The 27,361-nt window shown below is 40.3% G+C and overlaps 1 long non-coding RNA gene across 1 annotated transcript; it reads right to left on the reverse strand.

The window, feature by feature from the left end:
• Positions 1-10,287: 10,287 nt before the first annotated feature.
• Positions 10,288-18,085, reverse strand: LOC114676144 (uncharacterized). Its single transcript, XR_003726997.2, has 3 exons — positions 17,976-18,085; positions 12,698-12,848; positions 10,288-10,514 (listed from the first exon to the last, which is right to left on the reverse strand). It is a non-coding gene; the product is annotated as an uncharacterized LOC114676144 (long non-coding RNA).
• Positions 18,086-27,361: the final 9,276 nt, after the last annotated feature.

Genomic DNA, 27,361 nt, shown 5'->3' on the forward strand with positions numbered 1-27,361 from the left:
TAAAACTTATATGTCTGCAGCCAGTTTTACTGCTATGCTCACTTGAGAAACTTGCTAAAAGCCAGACTTCTGGGACCTACTTATAGATATGGATTGATTCATCAGGGGCGGGGGGCAGGGGAAGCCAAGGACTGGGACCTACGCATAGATATGGGTTGATTCATCGGGGTGGGAGGGAAGCCTAGGAAATGGTGTTTTTAACAAGCCCCTAGGTGATTCTGATGCAATTCACCCTTGGTCTAACTCTCAGAAACAATACCTTAGACTAGCCCTTCTCAATAAGGGGTGACTATTCCCATTTGGGGGACATTTGGCAATGTCTGCAGACACTTTTGATTGTCGTCACAACGAGAGTCTGTGTGCTACAGGAATCTGATGAGTCGAGGCCAGGGATGTTGTTCAATGTCTTCCAACCCAAAGGACAGCACCCCCAAACAAATAATAATTATCCAGTCCAAAATATCAAGAGTGCCAAGGTTGAGAAACTCTAATCTCTCTTCTCAATCAACTTCCTTTCTGCTATCCTCAAAGAAAGGCATCACCCTCTTTAGAACTTCCACAGCTCTTTCTGGTGTTGAAAATCACCCGTGTGTGATTCACCTCCCTGACAGAAGAAAACCTTCCTTAGGCCAGGATCCCTGCTTCATTCATTTCTGAGTGTGGCCTCATTCCTCCTCCAGCACACAGTCCTTACTCCACAAATATTCCAGCCATTTCAAAATGAAAATACCCTTCAGGACCAATCACGAGGTGGCTTTGTGATTGGTAACCATGCATACCCAGTATCTACAAGGAGAAGGAGAGCCCACGGCCGGAGCTCATTTTCAGTCTAAAAGTTGAATACAAATCTACCAGCCTTCACCTAAGAAAATGGCTCTCCATATATATTTTTTTCAACATTCGCCAAAAATTTCAGAGGCTTCTGGAGCTGCCTGGGGTCTCTACGGGGCAAGTCAGTTGTGTGAACACGAGGACCACCCACGGAGCTCAGCCATCATGCAAAGAACCTCGCTGGTTGTGTCTGCTATAGTGTCTGGCCACCAGTTGGCAACTATAAGTGGCTCACTTTGTCCCTGAGCCAACCCTGAATTCCAGAAAGTCAAATCCAGCAAATAACGTTACACAGATCTGTGAGGGAAATGCACAAGGGAACAGTGCTCCCCATGGCTCTAAAAATAACCAGGTAATTACCTCTGAAGATCTCTCAAGAAGATGCACTTAACTGCACAGAGTGAAGCAGCAAAGCCTCATTTGTTTGTTGATAGGAGCTGTCTCTAAGTAGTCAGCCGACTTCAGAGGTTGGAAACCCAATCAATATTTGGGTACTATGGAGTTACTATGCTACTGGGCTGACCATAGTTAAAAACAAGAAACTGCCCTTAGTGAGGCTGACCTGACCACATTTTTTACTAAATTGATCATGCTAGTTTTCTTGACTTTGATTTTTGTTCCGATTTTAATGCTCGGCATGAATGTTGCGGTGAAAGGTATCCACTAATTTTTACTTTATGTGTTGGAGCAATCTATCAGCACCATCAATTCTTTAAATGCTACTTTAAAGATATTCCACCTCCAGCAAGATTGTTGAATGCAGAAATGAAATATATCACAGATTGGTGGTGAGGTTCCACCAATTTAGCAGTTTTCCTCCCGTGGTTAATCACCCACACAATACACTGCTCTTTTTCTTCTTCGTGTTTTAATTTGTAGTCTTGGCAATATATGCTAAAATGACTTGGAGTTATGAAAAGTATGAAAATGTGTTTGTTTCAAATAGTTGGCTAGGTGCTTCATCAGCCGGAGGCCTAACACAGGTGTGAATATTTGTTTGTAATCCAAACACAGCAAAGTAAACAGTCCAATTTTGCACCCCCTTTTTTCCATGCAATGCTTTAAATATTTTCTTTGTGATGGTCAGTGACTTTGTTTAACTTTTAAAAAGGCTGAATGGAAAGAAAGGGCCTGGAGACTGGAAACTGTTTGTACAAGGGTCTGCAGTGAGTGATGCTAAGCTGAGCTGGGCGTGGAGCCCTGACATTTTGTCAGCTCCCTCAGGAGGCAGATGTGATGTCCACGACTCACCTGTCAAGTGCTGATGGAAAAACAACTCTGTCCTAGGTAGCCGTTAAGGCTACACACACGACCTCTAACCCCAGAATCCCTTCCGGAGTTTTCCACTGGGTGTCAAAATCCTTTCAAATACTTCCAGCTGGGCATCTCCTTGAAGTATAATTGCAGCTCAGCATTTTAACACTGGGTCCTTGTGGAGGGAATTTTTCTGTCTTTTTTTCCCCCTCCCCCATGGTAAGGACCAGTTCTGACATCTCACTGGTAGCAAAAGAGAAATGTTGCCCTCATTGTTTAAAACAGCCTTTGCCTCCCAGTTGAATCCAAGTGTCCTGAAAGTAGAGTATTTTTGAGGCCACTCGAATTCCTGTTCTCATCTCAAACTTCTGAAACCCTTCATGGATCCCTCAAGACAATAAACTTTTCCATGCTCTGGGGTCCAGTGTCTTCCAAGGGCTTGTTTTCATTTCTCTTTTGCAAAACAGGCAACAACAAAGAGGAACTCAGACGCCCTGATTCCAAGGTTTGGTGTTTAAAAAGAAAACACAAAAAACCTAGTAACTGAATTTCAAGACAATGTGCAAGTCTTTTGATCTCCATTTTCTACTAACAGGATAGAAACCCCCAACATTATTTTTTAAAAAAGAAAAAAAAATTGGGGGAAAACCAACATACAATGTAGCTCAGAGAAAATAATTCATGGCTAAAGCAATACATTTCTTACAAATGGAAAGGTGCCTCTTCAGTCAGCACAGCAAAAACAGGTCAGTAGATTTAGGCCATTCAGAGTAATAAATAATGAATTTCATGGCAGAAGGCAAAATCACCTTAAAATTATATCAGTTGAGCTCCAACAAGGTCTAAGAGTTCTTGGATTGAGCATTTCTCATGATGAACCAAAACGGCCTTGGACTGTGTCCACAAGGTACCAGATCTATAGCAGTCTTGTTGAAGCCACAATATTTCCACTGTTCCTTCAAGAGATGGTTTTTTTTTTCTCTCATTTCTTAGACTAAAGGACCTCAGCATTTGCTAAGCATATGGATGTTCATAACTCCCCTATAGAAATTTTGATTTAAATGAGCTAAAAATAACCAAATGAAAGGAAAATCACAAACTGTAATTTTAGAAAGTATTAACATCATTTTCTCCATTTTATGAATGAGGAAATTGAGATTCAGAGAGGTAAAGTGGCCTTTCCCCAGGTTATCCAGCTAGTAAATGACAAACTCTCAATGAGGGCTTGAATTTCCTTCTCTTCTCTTCTCTTCTCTTCTCTTCTCTTCTCTTCTTTCTCTCCTCCTCCTCTTCTCCTTCTTCCTTCTTCTTTCTTCTTCCCTCTGCCCTCCTTCTCTTCCTCCTCCTCCTCCTCTTCTTCCTCTTCCTCTTTTTTAGAGTTGGGGTCTCAGTATGTTGCCCAGGCTGGTCTTGTACTCCTGGACTCAAGGGATCCTCCCACCTCAGCCTCCCAATGTGTTGGGATTACAAGTATGAACCACCAAGCCCAGCCTCCTCTATTTCTTTAAAGCCCGGGGCTTAAAAGTGGTTCATAGATTTCTGGGAAAAATAAACTGACAGATGATTATTGTCCCCATGATAGGCAGGTAGATAAATAGATGGGACCACTCATGATAACATATCGTTAGGATGGGAATACTAACTCGGCTAGTTTAGCTGCTCAAATTAGCAGAAGTCATTGTACAACCTGATACCTGGATGTCATATTTGCCTGACTCTTCTAGAACAACTCCATACAAATTGTGCCAAGTGAGGTTAGCCCTTCTACCCTCCCTGTGGGATCCGAAGCTTAGTTTTCAGGCATTTCCTCCCATTTTCTTTAAAGAGACTCTGTGCCATCAGCCTGAGTCAGTTCAGCTTCCTCAGTCACCAGAAAGCCCCTAGACAGCCCAGCCTAGTTCTCAGCCTAGCCCAGGCACCAGCTGTCTCCTGTCAAAGCAATGGCCTCTGACCTTGTTATTCACATGCCTGGGTGTTTAGTCTGATGACCTGGGGAACTGGAAGAAGGAAAAAAGTATAAATCTCTGGAAGAAACTAGAAATGTTCTGGGTCAAACAATATTTTTGTAGATCTGTTGTTTGTGAATACTCTTTCTGAAACCATTTAGCTTATTGTGAAATGCACTGTTGAAGGATGCAAAGGATGGTGCACTATCTTCATAGGCTCTGCACCATCAGAATCAGCATCGCTTGGGAGCTTGTTAAGAATGCAGTATCTTGGGTCCCAGACCCATTGAATTAGAATATGAATTTTAATGTTAGGAATGCAGTGCCTTGGGCCTCAGACCTACTGAATTAGAATATGAATTTTAATAAGATCCCTAGGTGATTCACATGTACATTTAAGTTTGCAAAGAGCCCAGGGGCTGAAGAGAGCTACAACAGTTCCCTCTTCCCCTTTGCCTCCCTTTGCTACTGGGATCCATGATCACTGGCCGGGAAGTGAGCCCTTATAACCACTTCCTTTTCTTCTCCATCTCTGCCTTACTCATCCTTTCTCTTTCATTCCTTGTCCTGCTTGTCCACTACCAACCCCCTTCTACTGAAGTCTCTAGAATTCTCTTTGCTTGACATGAAATATCACTATATAATGCAGTCTTTTCCCTAGAAAACTTCATAGCAATCTCTTTTCTATGTAGAGGCCATTCACTCTTTCTTACTTTCTATAACTCAGGACAAAAAGTAAAAGACAGATTTTCCCTAACTTATCATGGATGCTTCCAGATCACACTCATTCTAGAACTTTTCCTTTGAGGATTTCTTAAATACAGCACAGAAAACCCTGATACATTTTTCAATGTTAAAATTAAGAAAATAGGCTCAACAAAAGATAGCAAAAAGAAAATTTTAAAAAAGTTAAAAATGGATTTGCCACTCAGAATTAGTGTCTAGAATATATAATGAGGCTCTATATACTAATTAAAAAATAACACCTATTTACAGAAAATGGGTAATAGATACATTGAAGCAATCCACAGAACAAGAAACATGAATACCCACAAAAATATGAAAAGATTCTCAACCACACTAGTAATTAGGGAAGTAGATGCCAAAACCATAGTAAATATCATTTCACACCCTATTAAGAAGTTGGATCATATCAAGTGGAGATGACGATATGGAGTAATGGAAACTTAGACTCCTGGAGAGAATATAAACGTCTATGACTACACGAAAGAGCAATTTGGCAGTATCTAGTCATGTTAAAGAAGCCCTCACACTATGACCAACAGTTTCACAGCTAGCTAAGTCCAGAGCAGCTCTTACCCAGACACATATGAAGATATGTACAAAGATGTTCACTGGAGCAGTGTTTGAAATGAGACACATTAGAAATGACTTCATGTTCTCCAAGAGGAAGAAGGATAAATTGCATATTCATACGATAAAAAACTATGCAGCAGTGAATGTGAACTCTCCCTCTCTGTATATGTATGCATATATACCTTACATATATTTTATATATTTTATATATGATAGATTTTATATATCACATATTTTATATATGATATATATGTATTATATATTATATACTTGATACATGTATACCATACTTTATGTATAATTAATATACATTTATACTTACATATACTTAATATATATTACATACTTAATATATGTATACTATAAAATATATATACAATAAGCATAATTTGTAATATATAAATATTATAATTAATGTATACATATATACATATATTTATATATGAAATATATACCTATAACATATAACATATTTATATACATATTATATAATACATATATAATATATACATATTCCATAATATGTATACATATTTTATACATTATATATACTCTATATATTAGGGAAAATAGTATGTACATATATTCAGGAAAATAATGTATATATTTTATACATTATATGATACATATATACTATATAATGTATAAAAATACATCTTATATAATATGTATATACTATATGTTACATTATAAAATATATTATAAAATATATTTTAAAAATATTTTTAAAATATATAAAATATTATAAAATATATATTATAAAATATAATATATTTATTATATAATATGTATTTTTATATCTAGTATATATTTATATAGTATATAGTATACCATATAGTATATGGTATACTGTATATATTTTGTTATATATATACAGGTATACTGTATATAGTATACTATGTGTATACTATATATACTATATAGTATGTAGTATATACATGCTGTAGTAAATATTTTATACATTATAGAATATATATTATACATATTTATAATATATAATATATATTGCATTTTATGTTCATTAAATATAATGTATATTACATTGTATATTATATATATTCAACTTGGATGAATCTCACAATTTACTGTTTAATGATAAAAGCATATTGTGGGCCAGGTGCAGTGACTCAGGCCTGTAATCCCAGCACTTTGGGAAGCCAAGGTGGGCGGATCACCTGAGGCTGGGAGTTCAAGACTAGCCTGACCAACATGGAGAAACTCTGTCTACTAAATATACAAAATTAGCTGGGCATGGTGGCGTATGCCTATAATCCCAGCTACTCGGGAGGCTGAGGCAGGAGAATTGCTTGAACCCAGGAGGCAGAGGTTGTGGTGAGGCGAGATCACACCATTGCACTCCAGCCTGGGCAATAAGAATGAAATTCCAACTAAAAAAACAGCATATTGTGAACAAATACATAGTATATCATGGAAAACAAAGCTTCATTTAAGGAAACTTTATATGTAGTAAAAAAGTAAAGCAATGCTTGGAAATAAGCATCATATTGGAACAGTGGTTATATTGGTGAGAGTAGAAAGGAGAACAAATGCATGAGGATTTACACAGGGGGCTGCAACAGTGTTGGTATAAAGCTTTCTTAAGCTGAGTGACAGTTACAAAGGATAATAAATACCTTTTTAAATACACTTTTGGGTGTCTGAAATACTGATTAAATTAAAACAAATAAGCTTTACTCTTTAAGACTCCATAACTCAGCTCTTTCACCCTCTTCCCACTGTTGTCACCGTGATACATTCATGAATTCTCATCCATACCCACCCTACAGTTCTGTCCATCCTTCCTACCGTCTCCTGCGTGACATCAGCACTCCTACTGCTCAGTCAGCCAATGACTTCACATTTCCTGGGTCTCTTACATTCCACCAACCTTTAACTGCACTTGTCTTAGTAATGCACAAGCTACGATTTGTTTTTTCTTTTTCTTTCTTTTTTTTGAGATTCTCGCTCTTTTGCCCAGGCTGGAGTGCAGTGGCGTGATCTTGGCTCACTACAGCTTCTGTGATTCAAGTGATTCTCATACCTCAGACTCTCAAGTAGCTGGGACTACAGGCACATGCCACCATGCCCATCTAATTTTTGTATTTTCGGTAGAGATGGCATTTCACCATGTTGGCCAGGCTGGTCTCGAACTCCTGGCTTCAAATGATCCACCCACCTTGGCCTCCCAAAGTGCTGGAATTATAGGCATGAGCCACCGTGCCCAGCCTGTTTTTTTTTCTTCTCTCTCTTGTTTAGTTATTTATTTTTAAAATTATTATTTTTTGAGACCAGGTCTTGTTCTGTTGCCCAGGCTGGAGTGGAGTGGTACTCCATAGCTCACTGCAGCCTTGATCTCCTGGGCTCAAGTCATCCTCTTGCCTTAGCATCCTGAGTAGCTGGGATTACAGGCATGTATCACCACATCCAGCTATTTAAAAAAATTTTTTTTATAGAGATGGGGTCTTGCTATGTTACCCAAGCAGGTCTGAAACTCTTGGCCTCAAGTGATCCTCCTGCCTTCGGCTCCCAAAGCTCTGCAATGACAGGTGTGAGCCACCACTCCCAGTCACAAGCTGCATTTTGGATCTTGTCACCCAAAACATCTCTACCCAATACCCCTGGCACTCTCTTCTTCTGCTTTTTCCTTGTACTTGCCCAGCTAATCTTCCCTTTGATCTCCTAGGGCCTCTATTTCCTTGACTTCCTTTCTCCTTCCAATCCTCCCCTGAGTTATTTTCTTCTTTCCTAGCAAACTAGGACCTATAACCAACATCTTAGAGCTCTGTTGCAACTGTCTTACCCAACTCCAGCTGTCCACTTCCTCAAATCCTGGCTTGGGATGCTGAACAATGCTAACAGAAATCATGTGACTGCCCTGATCAGCATCATTTCAAATCTGTTTTCTGCAGAGCAGGGTGACTCTAGGTCCCGATGCCAGTCTTTTCACTCACCCCTAGTTGAAATCATTATCTGCCTTACATATCAGCTCTGGCTCCCCTTTGCCTAGAATGGTGAGCTAACTGTGGCCTGCAGAGCTAAGGGCTCAGGGAGGTGCCTCAAGAGTGAGCCTGGGAGGAGAACACCTCTTTGGCAGGCTCTGCGTCACCATCCTTGCCTCAATCTGAGTTAGTCTGCTTTAATCATTTAAAATATTGGTCTTACAAGTAAGATTTCACGTAATAAAAAAGGGAGGAGTCCTGCTCTGCAAAATCTTTGAGTGGCTTTCTATTATACACACAAACCCGTTACTTACATGGAGTTTGTGGGATGTGGCTCTGTCCTCTTCTCCAACCTCATCTAGTGCTACTTATCCCCGGCTTCCCACACTGCAGGTTCAACTCTGCTCTCACCTCTAGGCTCATGTGCCTTCTACATGCTCACAGACCTGTTCCTCTGTTCTTTGTATGCCTGATGCTTCATTTTCAAAATTCTCCTTATATGTCACCTGCCCTGGTCTTCCTCATTATTCTCTATCACACTACCTTATTCATCTCCTTAATAACACTTCTCACCATCTTTATTCAATTTTTTGTTTGCTTCCTCATTCATTGTCTGTTTCTTCCCTCACTAGACTATAAGCCCTGTGATGGGAGGCATCATGTTTGTTTTGTTTAACTATTAGTAGCAGAGCCAAGGAGTAGCTTCAGCCCCTCTTCTAAGGCTCATAGTAGGAAAATGGAGTTGAAACGATGCTGGTCAGGACCTTCACCCCAAATTGCCTCAAATAAGTAACTAAAGGAGAAACAGCACCTTTTGGTGCACACCCTTGCTGTACACACGAGGCTTTGTGGAAGGTGCCACGGCTCTCTCAGTTCCAGTCAGATGCTGCCCATGGACCTTTGTACAGAGAAATCCTGGAGGTGCGCTGGGATCAGTATATCCCCAGCGTATCCTATTCACATGCATAGGAGGCTCACAGGAACATTTTTTGGAATGAATCTTTGAAAGTTTGAAAAATACCAGCTTAGGAAGTAAAGTTCACCTCTCCTAAATCACTAGGAGGAAGAAAACTAATTGGAAGTCAGTTTTCTCTCTTCTTCTGATAATCCATTACTTACCCAATGTCCTATTCCAGGAGAAAAGACAACATGCTGCACAAAGAAAAAATTCTCCTTTCCAACACATGTGCTACATTGAATCTCCAGATATGATGAATTGAGACACTTACAGAGTTAAGTGTGGAAGGGCGAACTGATTTCACAATAAATTGGTTGACTATTTAAGTGTTTCGAGATTCAGCTTAAGTGTCCTCAGTCCATCTTGATATAAGTGACAAACTTGCAAAAGGTTGGAATGCCTGTCATTGTGGCAATATGCAAGTGCACTGCAGGACACAGAGCGGTAGTTGGCTAATTACTTCAACTATATGAGACAGATTAGATATGATCAGTAGTTACGCAAGCCAAATCCTAAACAGAAAAATCTCAGTGGTATCCACGTGTGTACACAGGTTGTCATGGCCACACCTTGGCTTGGCAAGTGCATCGAGGAATATTTTCTCCCAGGCTGCCTTTTCCCCCGCCTGTTGTGATTGTCTATAAGGCTTATAATAAAACATGGTGAGATAGCAAACGTGGCTTATGTGTGTATATTTGTCCTTCTCTGCAAACAAGATTGAGTCTTTTAGAAGCAATACACAAGCAGAAAAATGGCTTCAGACAAAAAACAAACAAACAAACAAACAAACAAAAAACAGGGTAGTACCTATGGGTAATAGAAGGCACTGTGAAGGTGAATGGATGTAGGGTGTTCGGGTATGTGAACTGGGCATCTGGGTCAGTACAGGGATTGGAACTGAAATGGAGGTGATGGTGGAGGTTATACAGTAGGGAGAGTGAGTCTGATTATGATGATAGCTACAACTTTTTTTTTTTAAAAACTCTGACAACTCAGGTACTGGGGCCTTTACTTAGGTTTGGTTTTTTAACTCTTTCAGAAATACTATGAGATAAGGGCTTTTATTATTCTCATTGTATATGGGAAGACACCGAGGCTCAAAGAGATGAAGTAATTTGCCTAAGGTCACGCAGTTAATTCCAGAGCCAGGATTTTATCTAGGATTGTGTACTCCCAAACTATGTGCTTATAAACACTGTTCCATTAGTATCCTCTGTTCCACTGTGTATGTTCCATACCGTTTCACTGTATCTCTGTTGGCAGGACAGTCTAGAGATCAAGAGAAAGGTTAAGCTTAGAGCTGTAATTACAGGGGGAATTTCTGAGAACATAACAAAGTCAAAGAGAGAGTCAATCTCTGGCAGCTTCCCCGAGGTGTGGCATACAGGTGAGACCTGGGGAGCACTGAGAATTTGTATTGGAGAAAGTATGTTCTGTTGTTCCTTAATTTGAGGATACAAAAAAAAAAAAAAAAAGAAGAAGTAAATCTGTGGCTGAGGTGAAGGACAGAAGAGTAAAAGATATAGGAAAATAGATGTAAAACAATAACCACTAAAGTGTACTGGCCAGTTTACTGAATGCTTAGAATTGCTGATATTGGTTTTAGATTGAGTTGCTTTTTCCTCAGGTAACTCCACGTAGCAGGGTCTAGGGTGAGATGCCTAAGGGATATATTTAATGATGGTTAATGATATTCCTGAGTAGAAGGGGAGAGGTCAATTGGTTCTCCATAAGAGAAGTCAAAAAGGTGGCAACAAACTATGTAATTCCTGCCTCACTATCAGAAGAATGGAAACTGGTATGGTTTGGCTGTGTCCCCACCCAAATCTCATCTTGAACGGTAGCTCCCATAATTCCCATGTGTCATGGGAGGAACCTGGTGGGAGATAATTGAATCACGGGGATAGGTCTTTCCCGTGCTGTTCTCATGATAATGAATAAGTCTCATGAGATCTGATGGTTTTATAAAGGGGAGTTCCCCTGCCCATGCTCTCTTGCCTGTCACCATGTAAGACTTGACTTTGCTCCTCCTTTGCCTCCTGCCATGATTGTGAGGCCTCCCCAGCCATGTGGAACTGTGAGTCCATTAAACCTCTTTCCTTTAAAAATCACCCAGTCTTGGGTATGTGTTTATTAGCAGCATGAGAACATACTAATACACACTTGTCTGATTCATTATGACTATGCCATTTCTTTCTCTAGAGCTTTGCTACTCAAAATGTGGTCCATGGAACATCAGCACCATCTGGGAGCTTTACCCCAGACTGATTGAAATAGAGCTTGCATTTTAACAGGTTCCCCAGGCAATTCCTATATGCAGTAACGTCTGAGAAATACTTCCCTAAAATATGTATTGTGCCAGCTCGGCAACTTGGTGAACTCTTGTTCAGCCTTCAAAGCCTAGCTCAGATATCACCTGTTCTTTAAAGCTTTCCCTAGCAATGTCTTAAAGAGTTAATTCCTCCTTCCTTTCTGCTGTTTCTCCTCCTACTCATCTCCATTCTGTGCTCATGACACTGTGTTCTTGAGGAGAGGGTACCTGTGTTGCTCCTCTTTGTATTCTAGTGTGTCAGCTCTGTGACTTCAACAAGATAGGTTCTAAAAAGCATCCAGTTATTCAATTTAGTTATTCAATTTAAGTCCCTCTTGGACAATGATTTTTAAATTTTTCTATGCACAAAAATGACCTTGTTAAATTGGAGGCCTGTAGACCTCACCCCTATGAATGCTGATTCTGCAGGTTTAATTGGGCCCCAGGAATTTACATTTTAACTAGCAGCTCTAAAGATTTCTGGTGCAGATGACTGAGAGAGATCTCTGGTTTAGAAACAATTCCTGGTGTCTGTAATGTGGAGCTTCTTTCTGGCCTAGTGGATTGCCGCTATCCTGCATATTGTGCTGGTCTTTATGTCCTCTAGGTATCAAGAATGCCTTAATCAATTAGTAAAGGGGATACCCAAATAGGTATCGACTATATATCAGTAAGGATGCCTTTATAGAGAAATGAAAATATGCTGCATTGCAGGCCCTAACAGTCTCAGTTACTCAGTATGGTAGAGACTGTTGTAAAGATCTCTTTCCCTAAGGTGGAGGTTGCAGTGAGCTGATAATCGCGCCACTGCACACCATCCTGGGTGAGAGAGTGAGACTCTGTCTCAAAAAGGGGAAAAAAAAGAAAAATCTCTCTCCCTAAATGGACTCAGTGATTCTTAGGACCCATTCCAGTGTGTGGGAAACACGTGAATATTTTCCACAGCTCTGATTGTGTGAGTGCTGCTATGTGCCAGGCAACATATGATAGGTAAGTACATTGATGATTTCATTGAATTCACACCATGATGCTGGACACGATGCAAGGGACACTGTCACCCTTTGAATGATAAGAAAATGAAGTCAGGGGTTCTTGCTTCTTTCCTGTTTGCCAAACTATCTCTCTGTTTCTTCAGCTATACTTTTTACTCATTATCCATGCAAAATTCCACCGGGATCAGCAGAGCGGGTGGTTGTCAGCCTTCCCTAAAGTTCCTTCACTGCACTCCACTTCTAAGCCTTAATCATAACCATTTTTCTCCAGTTGTAGAATATATCTGTACTAGGGGATGTCTGGAAAACACAAAGAAGTGATTTATTTCTTTTCTTAAGAGAATTTTTAACCAGTTTGATTCTTTCCTTAGCTGGTGCTGCCTCTAAATCCACACATATCTTCATGGCTGGAGTAACAGATACACGGATACATATTTTTGAGTTGTTATAGCAACAGAATCAAATCACAAAAGAGTGGAGACAATCAATTTTTGCAGTTGATTGGAAAGACAATTAGAAAATTAGATTGTCAGGGGCAAAGCTAATTTAGTTAATGCTGCAGAGTTCACTGAGAATAAAGCAAAGTTGTTTTTTCTCGGGAGGGTTTGTTATTTGGAGGGTTAGGATAAAAGAATGGATTAAATAAATTATGGTACATCTATAAATTGAGACACAGTGGTGCTGATTTCTTTCAATGTCTACTATATGTAGGGCACAAAGACGAATACAGCAGGCCCAGTTCTTGCCCTCGTGGAATTTATTGTCTATTGAATGAAGTAGAACTATGTAGATCTATATATACTATCATCGAAAGCCATCCAAGATATGTTGTAAATAATGCATAATGTAAAAACAGTATACGTTTGTGTACAAATGAATTTGCCAGATGGTTACAACCAATGTTATTAATGGCAGTTATCTCTGAGGACTAGTAAGGGGTTTGGGTTGGGGATTGCAGGAATGGGAGGGAATGATGAACTGTGCAACTTTTTGTGGCAGGGCCTGTGAACTACCTGCCCTCGAATCCCTTCTTCAGCCAAAAAACAACAAAATCAAACCAAAACAGAACAACAACAACAATAACAACAAAAACACATAGAAAACAAACCCCAAATATTTTCCAGACTTCTTATGGCTTGATGTAGTCATAAGACTAAGTTCTAGGCAAGTAGAAGTGTTGTATATGACAGCTAAAAAGGCCTTCTAGAAAGGGAAGGGACTTGCCCTTTTGCCTATGTTACTTTCTGCTGCTTAGAATGTGGATTCGTGGTATGGTCCTGGCAGCCATCTTGGACCATGAGGAGATCTGGAGGGCAGAAGCCATGGACGGGAGAACACTAGGATGAAGGACCATGAGTCTCCTTCATACCAACCTGCTACCACTTTTGCCATTTTCTCTGATGGTAGCAGTAGCCACATATGAATATTTTAAATTAATTAAAATAACATAAAATAAAAAGTTTAATTCTTCAACCCTACTAAGCCACATTTAAAGTACTCAATGGCTACCTGTGACTAGTGGCTACTAAACTGGACAAGACAAATAATAGAACATTTCCATCATCACAGAAAGTTCTATTAGATAGTGCTGCTCTGCCGCCTGGTTCCTGGTTCCAGGCTTTACAAGAGCCGATAAATCCCCATATTTATGTCTTTGTTACTTGTGGTTGAATTAAACATACACTATACAAATTCTATTTTATAATGACCATATATCAATTTTATGATATAAAACCCATATAGTTTTAAATACACAATTAAACATCAAACACAGATTAAAACAGATCAAGATATATTATAAATAACTTGGTTTGATTATTTAAAAAACAGGAATATTGTGTCAAAAATAAAATTTTTAAAACCCTGGGTATAGAAGAGATCTAGAAAATTATAAACATTTAGATGTGTTTCCAAAAGCAAAAGGCTGGGCATCTGAAGTTTATAAAAGCTTCACTTGGAATCGACATAGACCGCACACCAAGTAGGTGTATACATTTCTATAGAGTTGCTGTCTGCACATTCAGCTATGGAGCATATTAAGAATGTTCTGACAGATACAGTGAGCATTCATAGGAGACACTTTTATAAGGATAAGATATGGTCTGGTGCTCTCTAGCTATTTATCAAACTCTCTGCTGTTTGCATTTTGAAAATATACAATGACATTACATTTTAAATACACTAAGTTATATTGTGCTGCCTTTGAACCTGCAGCAAAATTATGATACCATTGTGTATTTTTAAACATTAAATATTTCTCATATTTTTGCACTACAGCAAGCAAACCAAAGGCTTTTAGCATTCCAGGTCATGTAGACTCTTTCAATAAGGTTGTTTATTCTTCGTTCAACGTGTGCGGGATTCAGGAGAATCATTTCCATTCTTATAGAAAGGTGCCACCCAGGTAATTTTTGGCACATAAACATCAATGCATATTCTGATCTGTTTGGAAAATGCAGTACATAAAACCCATTCACCAGGCTGAGGTCACCAAGGGCGGATAAACCAACACTCTGCAGTGGCTGCTTGTAACAAAGTAGAAAAACCTTACACTTTCAACAGGGCACCAAATTTAGTAAGTCCCTAAACACCCCCACCTGGTACTCTGCCAGCACAAATGGAGGACATGTGTTGGTTTTTTTCCCCCTTCCTCATGTGTGTGTGTGTGTGTGTGTGTGTGTGTGTGTGTGTGAGAGAGAGAGAGAGAGAGAGAATATTTTATTCTTCCAAGTTGCGATGATTTGACATGTGCTGTTTTTACATATTTCCATTTTCTAGTTTCACTGAAAGTCTCAGAGGCTTATGGAGATGAGAATCAAAAATTGGTAAGCGTGTTCCTGGTAGGCAAATGGTGCTGTTATGAAATCCTTTCTAAAAATCACATTGGAAAAAAAGTGGTTTCAATTGTGGACTTTATATGACCACCATGTCATTTTTATATTTGCCTGAGAAACAAAGGGATGAGAGCAAGGAGTGAAGATGGTTGGGAGATACAATTTGGAGAGAGGATCTGTTTCTAATACTCCTAATACTAACTTGGCATTTCAGAGTGTTGTTTATCTCCTTCCAGTTCCATCAGCAGTGGTAATTTTTAGTGCCATCATTAGGAACTTGGTCTACTGTCCCATTCAATACATTACAATTCAGCATGAAGTCTGACATTCAGAAAATATCGAAGAACAATTTAAATTTTTACTGAAGTCTCGAGAAACAATGAGCAAAGGGGATTACATTTTTAACTCACAGAAATGTTATAACGTTCTCTTTTCTGCCTTTTATCCCATTGTCTCTGGAGTGCAGCCAACTCTTGTTAAATCTCCCTAAAATCTCCACGCTTTCCAGACTCCCTCTAGCATGGTTCTTTCTTGACTTCTGACCTTTGACATTTTGGATCTGGTGTTTTCTTTCATGAGGGTCGTAGTCTTTTCTAATGTAAGATTTCAAGATTTTTCTGGATATTTTTTGACATTTTGGATCTGGTATTTTCTTTCATGAGAGTCTTGGTCTTTTATAATGTAAAGATTTCAAGCTTTTCTGGATTTTTAAAATTATCTTTCTGCTGTTCCCAGCATTAACACCACCAAAGGCCCTAGATGGTGAGCAGGCAAACCCAGAAGCCACTCAGCTCAGTAAGCAGTGGGAAGAGAAAAGCCTGAGAAACTTGCATGCTACATTTTTACTTTTGTGTGCTTCAGCTACAAAACCTTTTACCATCCTTCTAGTTCATCTAGTTCATCTAGTTCTTCTAGTTCATCTTCCTTTCTTCCAGCCTCCAGGCCCCCTTAACCTAATGCTGCTCTGCAACATTAGCTAGTTTTTATCCAACTACTCCTCCCTACCCCAACGCTGGCCACCTGTTCCTTCTGTCCCCTCTTCCCTCCCTACTGCCTCTGCTATGTGACCTTAAGCTAGTTGCCTCGGTTCCCTCACGTGTAGGTCACACACCTGTTCTAGAAGGTCACTGTGGGGCCCTCCTCTTCTGAGATTGTAAGATTCAGGTCATGCCTACTCAAGACCGAACACCTGACTTGGTTAAAAGTGAACACCTGAGCACGGGTTGCTCCTTCTCCTTTGAAGTATTTTTTGATGGCACAAGTAACAGGTATATAAGTATATACTCCTATACAAAACAAAAACCATTAAGAATGAGACTGAAATCATTCCTTCCTCTAACCCCAACCCACACCCCTTCAATTTTTTAAGAGATTAAAGAAACACAAAAAGCCCCACATTTCATCCACTTTTCTTCTTCTTTTTTTTTTTTTTTTTTTGAGATGGAGTCTTGCTTTGTCGCCCAGGCTGGAGTGCAGTGGTGCCATCTCAGCTCACTGTAACCTCCGTCTCCTGGGTTCAAGCAATTCTCCTGCCTCAGCCTCCCATGTAGCTGGGACTATGGGTGCACGCCACCATGCCCAGCTAAGTTTTATATTTTTAGTAGAGACAGGGTTTCACCATGTTGGTCAGGCTGGTCTCAAACTCCTGACCTCAAGCGATCCGCCTGCCTCGGCCTCCCAAAGTGCTGGGATTACAGGCGTGAGCCACCGTGCCTGATCTCACTTTACTTCTTTAGGAGTTTGATCTGTATTTTTGCTGAGAGTTTTTTATGTTTTTATACACATATGTATATCCCAAGACTGCACAATTTTGTTTTGTGAAGAATTTTTTAAACATATAAATGCTATTCCCGTACATTTTTTATTTTCAAGTTCCTCTTGAATGTCTGAGAGGCTGGTAAAAATGAGATAAGCTGGGCAAGTGTGTTCTTGGCAGGCAATTGGTGCTGTTTTGAATAAAAATAAAAATGGTATACTGTGCTTACTGTTTTCATTTGCATTCTTTTGCCCTTAATATCATTGTTACTATAGAAGAACATAGATCTTTAAAAAAAAAAAACAAAAAAAAACAGCTGCACAGTATTCCATGTAGTAGCAAAAAGTAGAATAATCATACTGGTAGCTAAAATTTATAGACTGCTGTTTGCCAAGAACTGTTCTTATTTAATCTTCAAGGAACTCCATGAAATAAGCAGCCAATATTAGTACCATTTTACAAACAAGATATCTCAGAACCAACACAAAATTACCATGCCTTATTTCATCTGTTGCCAGACATTCCAGTTGTTTCAATTGCTTGTGGTGACAAACATGAGACCAAATCTCCTTGTCAAGGTGCAGGTAGGATGATGCCGAGATGGAAACAGATGAGGTGTGGGGCATCTGCATTTTTAGATTCAAGGGATACTTCCAGACTTCCCTCATGATTGTATTAAGAGAGACTGTAAATATTGAGAAGGGTGGGAGTGGAATATAGAATGAGGAGTGAGTTGGTAGGATGGCCAGAAAGGGGATGGGTGGAGGGATGTATGGCAGATACACCTGACGGCAATAACTTGCTTAAGCTTACCCTGAAAATGACCCTGTATGGCACCTGAATGTATGTCTGGAGTTCCCAGCTAAGGAATCCAGGAGTGGCCAACTGGGAGATTTGTTCCTTGTCTGTGAGGCACATTTGAAGCCCTTGGATCCATCCTTTGGAATGTAAGCTGTACAGGAGATCCGGGCCCTTTGTTTTGGGTTAATTGAAGGTTATCAGGTGGAAACTGTTAGGCAGACGGTGCTAACTGAAAATGCTATATAAACTGCATGCTTTTCGCAAGTGGTTGTGGTTCTTCTGCCCAGTCTGCCGCCGCTGGACCGTCCCTGCGTGTAAGTTTCCCACTAATAAAACTCTGTGTCTCATCTGCTGGCTCCATGTCTCTTTGGCTTCTTGAACATGATGCCATCGTTGTTGAGGTTAACAGGGGTCCAGCACAACAAGGGACAGCTCAAACTCCAACTTCATCCACTTTCCAATTGTGCATAAGGACAATTCTGGGTAAAAGCAGCCTTTTCCCACTATTTCTTCCAATGTCCCTAAACTCCAAGGCATCGACTCACTTCTGCCTTGTCTCCCCCACCCAAGACCTTCCACCCACCCTGCGGTGCATCTGGGCCCCAGCTGTGCCAACTTTGTTAGGCTTAGGAAAGATGTCAAGCCTTTCAATATTTACTTTATCCCAAGAACATAAGGCAGGCAGACAGGCCTCCATCCCTACGTACCATTTACACAGATGTCAGGCTGTGGATGTGGGTTCATTTTTCATTCTTTAATCCACAGGTAAGAATTAAACCATAACCTGCCTCACCAACACCACAGCATCAATATTTTCTCAGACTGGAACATGGTTTCCCCGTTCTTATCCACCATTTAAAAATAAACTTAACATATGGCATTTGTCTTATGTCAAAGGAATGCAATGTGCTTTTCTTGACATATGACTCAATTCAAACACTGGGAAAAACTTTGATATTTCAGAGGAGTGTGCAGTGGGAGGGAATAGGATTGCTACCTTCCCCCATTACACTGGTTAATCCCTTGAGGCAAATTTCCAGAACCTGAGATGTCCTGAGTTTCTCAGATAATTGAGTTGCTTAAATCAAAATATGTGTCATACAGACCCAAGGGTAATGCTGGATACTCAGTAAGACTTCTTAAAATCACAGTCAAACCAATAGGTAAAATGCATGGAAGTTGGGAGCATCCAAGATTATATTTATGGAGTTTTCTCAAAGGCCCTGCAATGCTGGACCAATCATTCAAACGCACCCCAATGACACCTCATCAATGGAGGTAAAGGAAAGAGGACATGGACACAGAGCAAAAGCTTGCAAGTGGGGAAAACGTTCATATACAAGCAGAGCAACAATGAAAATAACCACCACTTGCTGGATGTTTATAAACCAGGCACAAACGTAGCACTTTGCCTATGTGATGATGCTCAATACTCGCAACCATCTTCCGAGGCTGGTATCGTTATGAGCCCCATTTTACATATGGGGAAATTGAGATTTAGAAAGCACAACATTTTGGACAAAGTTATACAGCTATTGAAGGAATAGGAATCCAAGTCCACTTCTGTTTGATTCTAGAGCTTGGCCTGACTCTGTTCATAACAAAGGCTTATTATTATATGTCATCAGGGAGAGCAGGTTGTAAATCCCATCTCTCAAGACATAACTATGATTCTGTGAATTTTTGCCCCCAAACAACTTCTCAACTTTTTTTTTTTCTTTGAGACGGAGTCTCGCTCTGTCACCCAGGCTAGAGTGCAGTGGCGCGATCTCAGCTCACTGCAAGCTCTGCCTCCCGGGTTCACGCCATTCTCCTGCCTCAGCCTCCTGAGTAGCTGGGACTACAGGTACCCGCCACTACATCCGGCTAATTTTTTTTGTACTTTCAGTAGAGACGACGGGGTTTCACCGTGTTAGCCAGGATGGTCTCCATCTCCTGACCTCGTGATCCACCTGCCTTGGCCTCCAAAAGTGCTGGGATTACAGGCATGAGCCACTGCACCCGGCCAACAACTTCTCAACTTTCTAACCTGCCTGTTCAGGCACTGAAGTAGCCTGCTAACTGCGTACCCGATATTCTAATCCCTTCACCTAGGTAGAATGATCTTCCAGGGTACTAGAATATCATCATGAGCTCACTTGCTCAGAAATCATCAGTGATTCTTATATATAGCTCTCTGGCTAAGACGGTGCCCTACAGACAGCGAGCGCATGAATATTTACTGAATGACTAAACATGCTCCAGTGACCTTCTTCCTTTCCCTGGCACAGTTTCTGAAATTAGGTGTCCTAGGTCACACCTATAGATCAGGCGATGTTAAACACTGGAAAAACACTCTTCCGAGTCTGAAAGACTTGAGCCCTGTCTTGCTTGGCTCCATGCCCTGAGGCAAATCCCTTCAAGGCTCTGATTCTTTTTCCTTCCGTGTCCCCATTACCTGGTCAGTGTAAACTTAGCAGTGGTATATGCCTAAAGTACACAGGATTCTCACAATATCATCATTAATAAATACTGTTGAAACATTTTATCGGTCATTCACACCTTAGTAAATCAACAGATCTGAGCCAATTTCCCTGTGACTGTGAGGTGGGAGCAGGGTATTTAAGGCAGAAAAGTTTTTGTGGGCCAGAAGAGGAGGCCCTCTTGGAACATGGTGTCCTGCCTGGTAGAAGGTTGGTGGTCACCAGCTACCCCCATGGTGGCCCTGGAATTTTAGAAGTTGCTGTGGGGACGACAGAAGCTCCTGGGAGGGAAAGGAAGAATGCTTAACAAGAACCAAAAATGGGCCAAAGACATTTTACTAACCTCAGAGTTTTGACTACCTGAGACCCAGATTGAGCTGTGGGCCTAGGAGAAAGAGAAACGGTGAGGAGGACACAGCTGCCTTCTCCACCTGTGTGAGCTATTTTTTGCACAATTTGTTCCTGGGGACATTGGGAGAACTTTTTAGGTACCAATTGCTGAGAAACCAACCACTCCCAAACAGCAATGATTTATTATTGTCTCCTCATTTGCTGGGTTGGCAATCTGGCTGGTTCTTCTGCTGGTCTTGCCTGGGGTCATTCGTGTAGCCACAGTCATTTGACAGTTTGACTGAGGCTGGAGAGCCCAGTGGCTTCATTTATGCGTCTGGTAATTGATGCCTCAGCTTTCCACCACACGCCTTCTCTTCCTCCCATAGGCAACACTGGGCTTCTTGACAGCAGGGACGTCTCAGGGTTCTAGGAGGGTGACAGCAGAAGCTGCAAGGTCTCTTAAGGCCCAGGGTTCAGGAGTTGTACAACATCACTTCTGCCACATCCTATTGGTCAAAACAAGTGGCAAGGGCAGCCCAGATTCAAGAGGGTGGAACAATGGAGCCGCCTATTGTTGAAAAGAGTGATGATGTCATGTTGCAGAAATGCCTGGACATGGGGTGGCATGAGTAGTTGGGTGCCATTATGGTAAAAATCTGTGATGGGATATCCTTTCCCACAGTCAATATTTCCAGAATGTTCTGCCCTTACCAGCCTAAGAATTTTACCTACAGTTTATATGGTTATTTGGTTTCCTAGGGTCACCATGAAAATTAATGGCTCTTGGTCAATGTGGTTGGTTGGTGACCAAAACCAATCCAGGAACCTGCTTCTAGAGCCTTTCTGGATCTTTGACTCTGCTTCTCCCACCTCCCTTTTCCTTCTTCTCACTGAAAAGCATGGTGTTGACCTAAGGCCTAAATAGTATTAAAAAAAGGAAAATTGTTTTGACGCTTTAAGATGTTTTTCATCATCTTCAGGAAAGGGATCCAATTCTAGGGACTGTTCTGTAACTGTAATATCAGCCAGCATTCCATGGGCCCAGTCCCAGAGCAATATCACATTCAAAGATACTAAAGCATAAGTAATTCCCATCTAAACTTGTGTTTCTTGAGGAATATTAAAGAGGATCCAACTCCTAACCTAAAGCACCATTTCCTCAGTTTCAGACTCCCTCACACCTCGAGGCTGCCCCACCATCTCTGTCTTCCTAATCTCCACTCTTCGTTTCCTCTTCAGAACCTCTTTGACGCTCCCAAATGTTAGGCCCTACTCTTCTCTTCCCTCATTCATTCCCACATGAGTTTTTTCCCCTCTATAAGTCTCTTTCAGCTCCCTCCAAAACAAATCTCCCAATCTGAGCCCTTCTTCCACTTGCCACTAATGACATTTTGGGCCATATAATTCTTTGTTGTGGGATTGTCCTGTGCATTGTAGATGTGTAGCAGTATCCCTGGCCTCTACTCACTAGATGGCAGTAACACTGCCTCCCAGTCGTGTAACCCCAAAATGTTTCTGGATGTTGCCAAATGTTCTGGGTGGCAAAAACACCCCCAGTTAAGAACCACTGTCTTAGCCAAAGCTGGATATTAAAGGCTCTTGGGAAATGAGGAGGGATGGCAAAATGCATTTCTGTACTGAGAGAGAAGGGAAATAAACCAAAAATATATTTTTTATACATTTAATAACTTGTGTCTCTAGTATAGTACCATGATCTAGTAGTGTGGTCAGGAGAGAAGAATGACCCAAAGACAAGTTAAATTATGCATTGTGCACTCCAGCCTGACAAGAGCATGGGATGCCAACACGAGCCGCCGCCTGGTGCTATGGAACGCCAGGGCAGTTGGGTTCAGGTCTGAAATCTGCCACTCGTTTTCAGATTCAGCAGAGCTGTGCTGGGGGTTGAGTGTGAGTCATTGAAAAGGCTCTTCAGATGTTTCTAATGTGAACTTCTGGTTAAGAAATTCATCCTGGCTGGGTGCGGCGGCTCACACCTGTAATCCCAGCACTTTGGGAGGCCAAGGCGGGCGGATCACGAGGTCAGGAGATCGAGACCATCCTGGCTAACACGATGAAACCCTGACTCTACTAAAAATACAAAAAATTAGCCGGGCGTGGTGGCGGGCACCTGTAGTCCCAGCTACTTGGAAGGCTGAGGCAGGAGAATCGCTTGAACCCGGGATGCGGAGCTTGCAGTAAGCCGAGATAGTGCCATTGCACTCCAGCCTGGGCGACAGGGCAAGACTCTGTCCTAAAAAAAAAAAAAAAAAAAAAAAAAAAAAAAAGAAAGAAAAGAAAAAAGAAATTCATCCTAAAGGCTCAATAAACACAAGCAGCTGTGGTGGAGAGCCTGCTGGGATGGGAGATGAGAGATCTGAGGTCTCTATGAGGTGGTTCACTAACTAGCTGTGTGACCTTGAGAAAGGTATTTTACCCTCTGGGACTTATTTTTATCATTTTTCAAACAAGGGAGTTGAACCACATCCATATTTCTTGCCAAGACCACCTTGGATGTTTGTCAAAATGCCTATCTGTGCCCTGATCAACATTTAATAAATTGGAATCTATCAGGGTGGAGGCCCGAAGATCTACATTTTTAAAGTACATTCTAAGTTTTTGCTACAATAAGGCCAGCAAAGATGTAGAAATTATTTCTAGGTACCAAACTGTATGATAAGCTTTCTTTGTTTTCATACCTATAATGTGTTATTATACCCATTTGACAGATGAAGAAACTGAGGCTCACACTGATCGAACAACTTCCTCAAGGTCTTGGGCATAGTAAGTTTGGGAAGCCAGGTTCTATCCCTGGGCTACGGAGCCACAGTGCCACAGCCCCTAACCATGACTCATGGTATAGTCTGCCTCCCTTCTGAATACTAACTTTTGAGTGTATCTGAACTTGAATGGTTTCTAAGCCTCCTGACACCTTGAACATTTTGACTAATTAAAAATTTTCCAAACTATTTGCCTTTACCTGTAATCAGTGATGGCTTTGTGAAGAGGCAGTGTTTTTTGGTGGGGTGGGAATAGGAGGATTCACTGAAATAAATATGTGAAGAACACGCCTTCCAAAGATGAGCCGCTTTCCTCGTTAAGCCTATTTTTCCAGGTTATCATGGCTAATTCATTGCCATATTTCATTATAGAAACTAACTGAAAGTTCATAAGTAAGTACTTTTCCGTCAGAGGTTGCAGTTAATTTCAACTTCAATAATCATTAATGTTTCTGTTTTTATGCTGACTGATCCTGAAATTCTAAGAAGTCACATGGAAGCTGGTTTGCAGTTTTTATCCTCTTTTCTTCTCTCCTAGATAGTCTATTTCCGACAGCCATATTGGAGAGCCTGCTAGAGGCATTTGTTTTGATTTTCTTCATTAATGTTTGATCTGTTCAGGATAAATCACAGAGAATGCGTACCAGGCTGAACATTTGCAAGGAAAATCCGCAAAATAAAGTCAAATTCAGAAATAATTTGGTTACACCAATTCATCATGTCTAGCATTACTGACAATATTTAGACAATGTAATTCCGATTACACCTGCTTTTAGGGAAAAAATCAGTTACCCTAAATTAAATTAACATTTTAGTGTATATAATTTGTAGTTCAGAATGAGCTATAATTATCATTTAGGAGAAACCATGTGGAATGCATTACCAGCCTTCTAAGTCTTGGGTTTTAACCATGATCCATGACTCAAAATGCTTTATCCAAACAGGTTGTAAATTCTGAGACAAGCAAGATGCATTTCAGTCATTTCTACTTTAATTCCAAATGAAGAATTCATTGTCTTTTCAAATTATAATAAATTGAAGAGCAATTTCCCACTAAACAAATCAAGGAAATTGAAAAATTACTTCTCTGGGAGCTGTTTTCTGCATCCTTTTTTTTTTTTTTTTTTTTTTAAAAAAAAAAAAAACAAAACCCATGGTTTTATTATTCTTAATGTGTATACTAATAGACATCTGCATTGCCAAAACAATTTTCTTCCTCTTCTTTAAAGTAGAAGGTGAACTCTGAAAAATGTTAAATGTTCAATGTAATTTCATTCCAGGGGGAGTCTGGAGCCTGCAATGAGAGCTCACATTTAAGAACCTCAATTAATATTTAGAACATTAGCTCCCAAAGCCTTTCTCTCTCAGTGATGCACTTCCTGGGGAACCACAGAACTATGAGTCATGAATCTAAGGATGCATGTAAGCCATAGCTGTGGGCACTCAAATGTCCTCAAAATTCTTGGAATTGTTAATCTAAGATTTAGATGTACATAACAATCTGGCAGAAAAGAGAGGAAATGGTAATGCATGAAAGACCAAAATGGGGAGCTGAAACCAAAGCCAGGGAATGATTTTTTAAAGTCATGTGTGCTCTGTCTTTTGAATATCTATTTCTCCTGCCCTTGTTTTTCTCCTTTAGGTAGAGACATGGGGAAGAGTCTTTGATGAACAGAGAACAGGGGTATATCTGTATACTGCCATTTCTTTTTCAACCACGCCAGCAAAACACTTTGACTTACTCTAAAGAGTGACTTGGTCTCTGAATAGGTGATCTGGACCCAGGATTCTCTGTGCAAGGCTTATTTTTGTGGCTATTGACACTATGGAGATTTCTGACTTCATTTCACAGTGCTGAGCTCTGGGAAATGAGTTAGGAGCTTTCCATCCTGAGGGCTGCAGCTTCTCCGAAGAGACTGGTTGGCAGGCACTAAGACCAAAGCACCCTCAGTTTGAAGAAGAGTTTGCTCATCTGGGAGGAGCCTGTTGAATATTAAAGGGCTTTTCTGAGGGTACCATGGAGTTTCTAGGAAGGGCACCCTGTTGGCAGGATTTTGGCTGGGTTGGTCACTGAACACTGGAATATTTTAACTTCACGGTTCCCAAGTTGTGACAAATCAATGGACAGATGTAGGACATCAGTCAGTTGAGTAACTATTGTCTCTCATGGAATTGTCCTATTTCTGTAGCACGAAGTCAGTTTCATATCACTTCATTTTTGTACTCTAAAGTTGGATTAAGAAGACAGAAAACCAGAAAGAGTAGTTTTATATGGGAAATCAGTAACTGTCACCATGTGAAAAATTTTCCTCATTGTTTCATTATTCCAATCAGTATTCCTAATTTGTGTCAATACAAATACAGATTTCTTAGATTTAGTGGTGAAAGTCAACTTATATACCAAAGACAACTAACTCCAAAGCCAACTCTAGATTGTCTTGGAGATCAGCTACAGAATAATGATGGTTCCAAAGCTCTGTTTCAGATGAGAACCAAAGAGCCTGCATAAATATGGCTTGATAGTAGCAGACTCTTCCCAGAGGGACTCTAGGCAGTGTGGATAAAGATCATGAGAAAGTTGATTATAGATCTTTACTAAGGTGGAAAAGAGGACATCTTTTTTTCTAAAACTTGACTTTTCTGGGTGATATTTTAATCATAAATCCTCTTTTCCTAAATAAAAAAAATATTTCCAAGTCATAGCAATAAAAATCTATATATTTGGGGATAAATTGAGGGTTAGGCCTGGGAATAAAGATTTTTCTTTTGCCATCACCTGACATCTTTCCCTCTCCCCTTCCATGTACTAACCAGTTAAACATTGTAGAAATATATAAACACTGGGAAAATGCTGAATATTTCTCTCTTGGTGATTCTCAGAATAGTGATCCACAAGGTTGTGAAGAAAAGTCCAGAGATTCATCTCATTTCTTCTTTGTCTATTTATAAAGTGCTTAGGTCAATGCCTGCTGCATAGCAAGTATTAGAAATAAATTTGTTATTAATAATTATTCTGAGAAATAAATAAGACAATGTTTGTAAATCTCTCAGCAGAATGCTGGTCACATAATACATGCTCCGTAAGTGGTATTGAATATAGATAGAAATTACATTCTATAATAAAACATCTAATTATATATTGTTGTCATTATTGTCTTTGCTCGATAAACTCCTAGTCATCCCCTAAAATCCCAACTTGAGTTAACCTTCAGAAAGAAGCCTTCCCTGCCACTCCTAAATATAATTAATTATTCTATCTTCTGTAGCACTTTGGTACTTTGATATCATATGTACATGTTTTATTGCACTATAATGAGTTATTCACTGTTACGGCCCTTTTGATAGGTCACAAACTCTCTGAAGGCAAAGATCATATTCTCTCCAGCATCAGACTTCCTACATCCCATAGTGTAGCGTCTGGCCATGTGGTAGGTGCTCAACAGACATTTGTTAAATTGTGCAAAAATGCTAGGCGTAGAGACAAAGGGAACGCTCCCATTTTTATGCCCAAACAAAGATGGGAATGTAGAGAATGTTATTCTTTGAAAAAAGAAATCTCAGGGGCTTACTTGAAAATAGGCTTGAGTGCTTACAAAAATGAGTGCCAAAAGCAATGGATAAGCAACTCAGGCCTGATGCAGCCCCAATGCGAGAAAATATCCCAGTCTCTTTCTTTGACTCAGCAGCTGCACAACAGATGGGAACGACTGCGGCTCAGTAACGCTGCCATGGGACTAGGGAAAAAGGACCAGGCTGCAACAGGAAGAGAACATTTTCTCCCATGTGTTCATTTGAAAATACAGTGTCCTTTAAAGATCACCAGCACTATACCAACGTAACTTGATGTGAG

This window comes from Macaca mulatta, chromosome 2 (genome assembly GCF_049350105.2).
Source record: "Macaca mulatta isolate MMU2019108-1 chromosome 2, T2T-MMU8v2.0, whole genome shotgun sequence".
NCBI lineage: Eukaryota > Metazoa > Chordata > Mammalia > Primates > Cercopithecidae > Macaca > Macaca mulatta.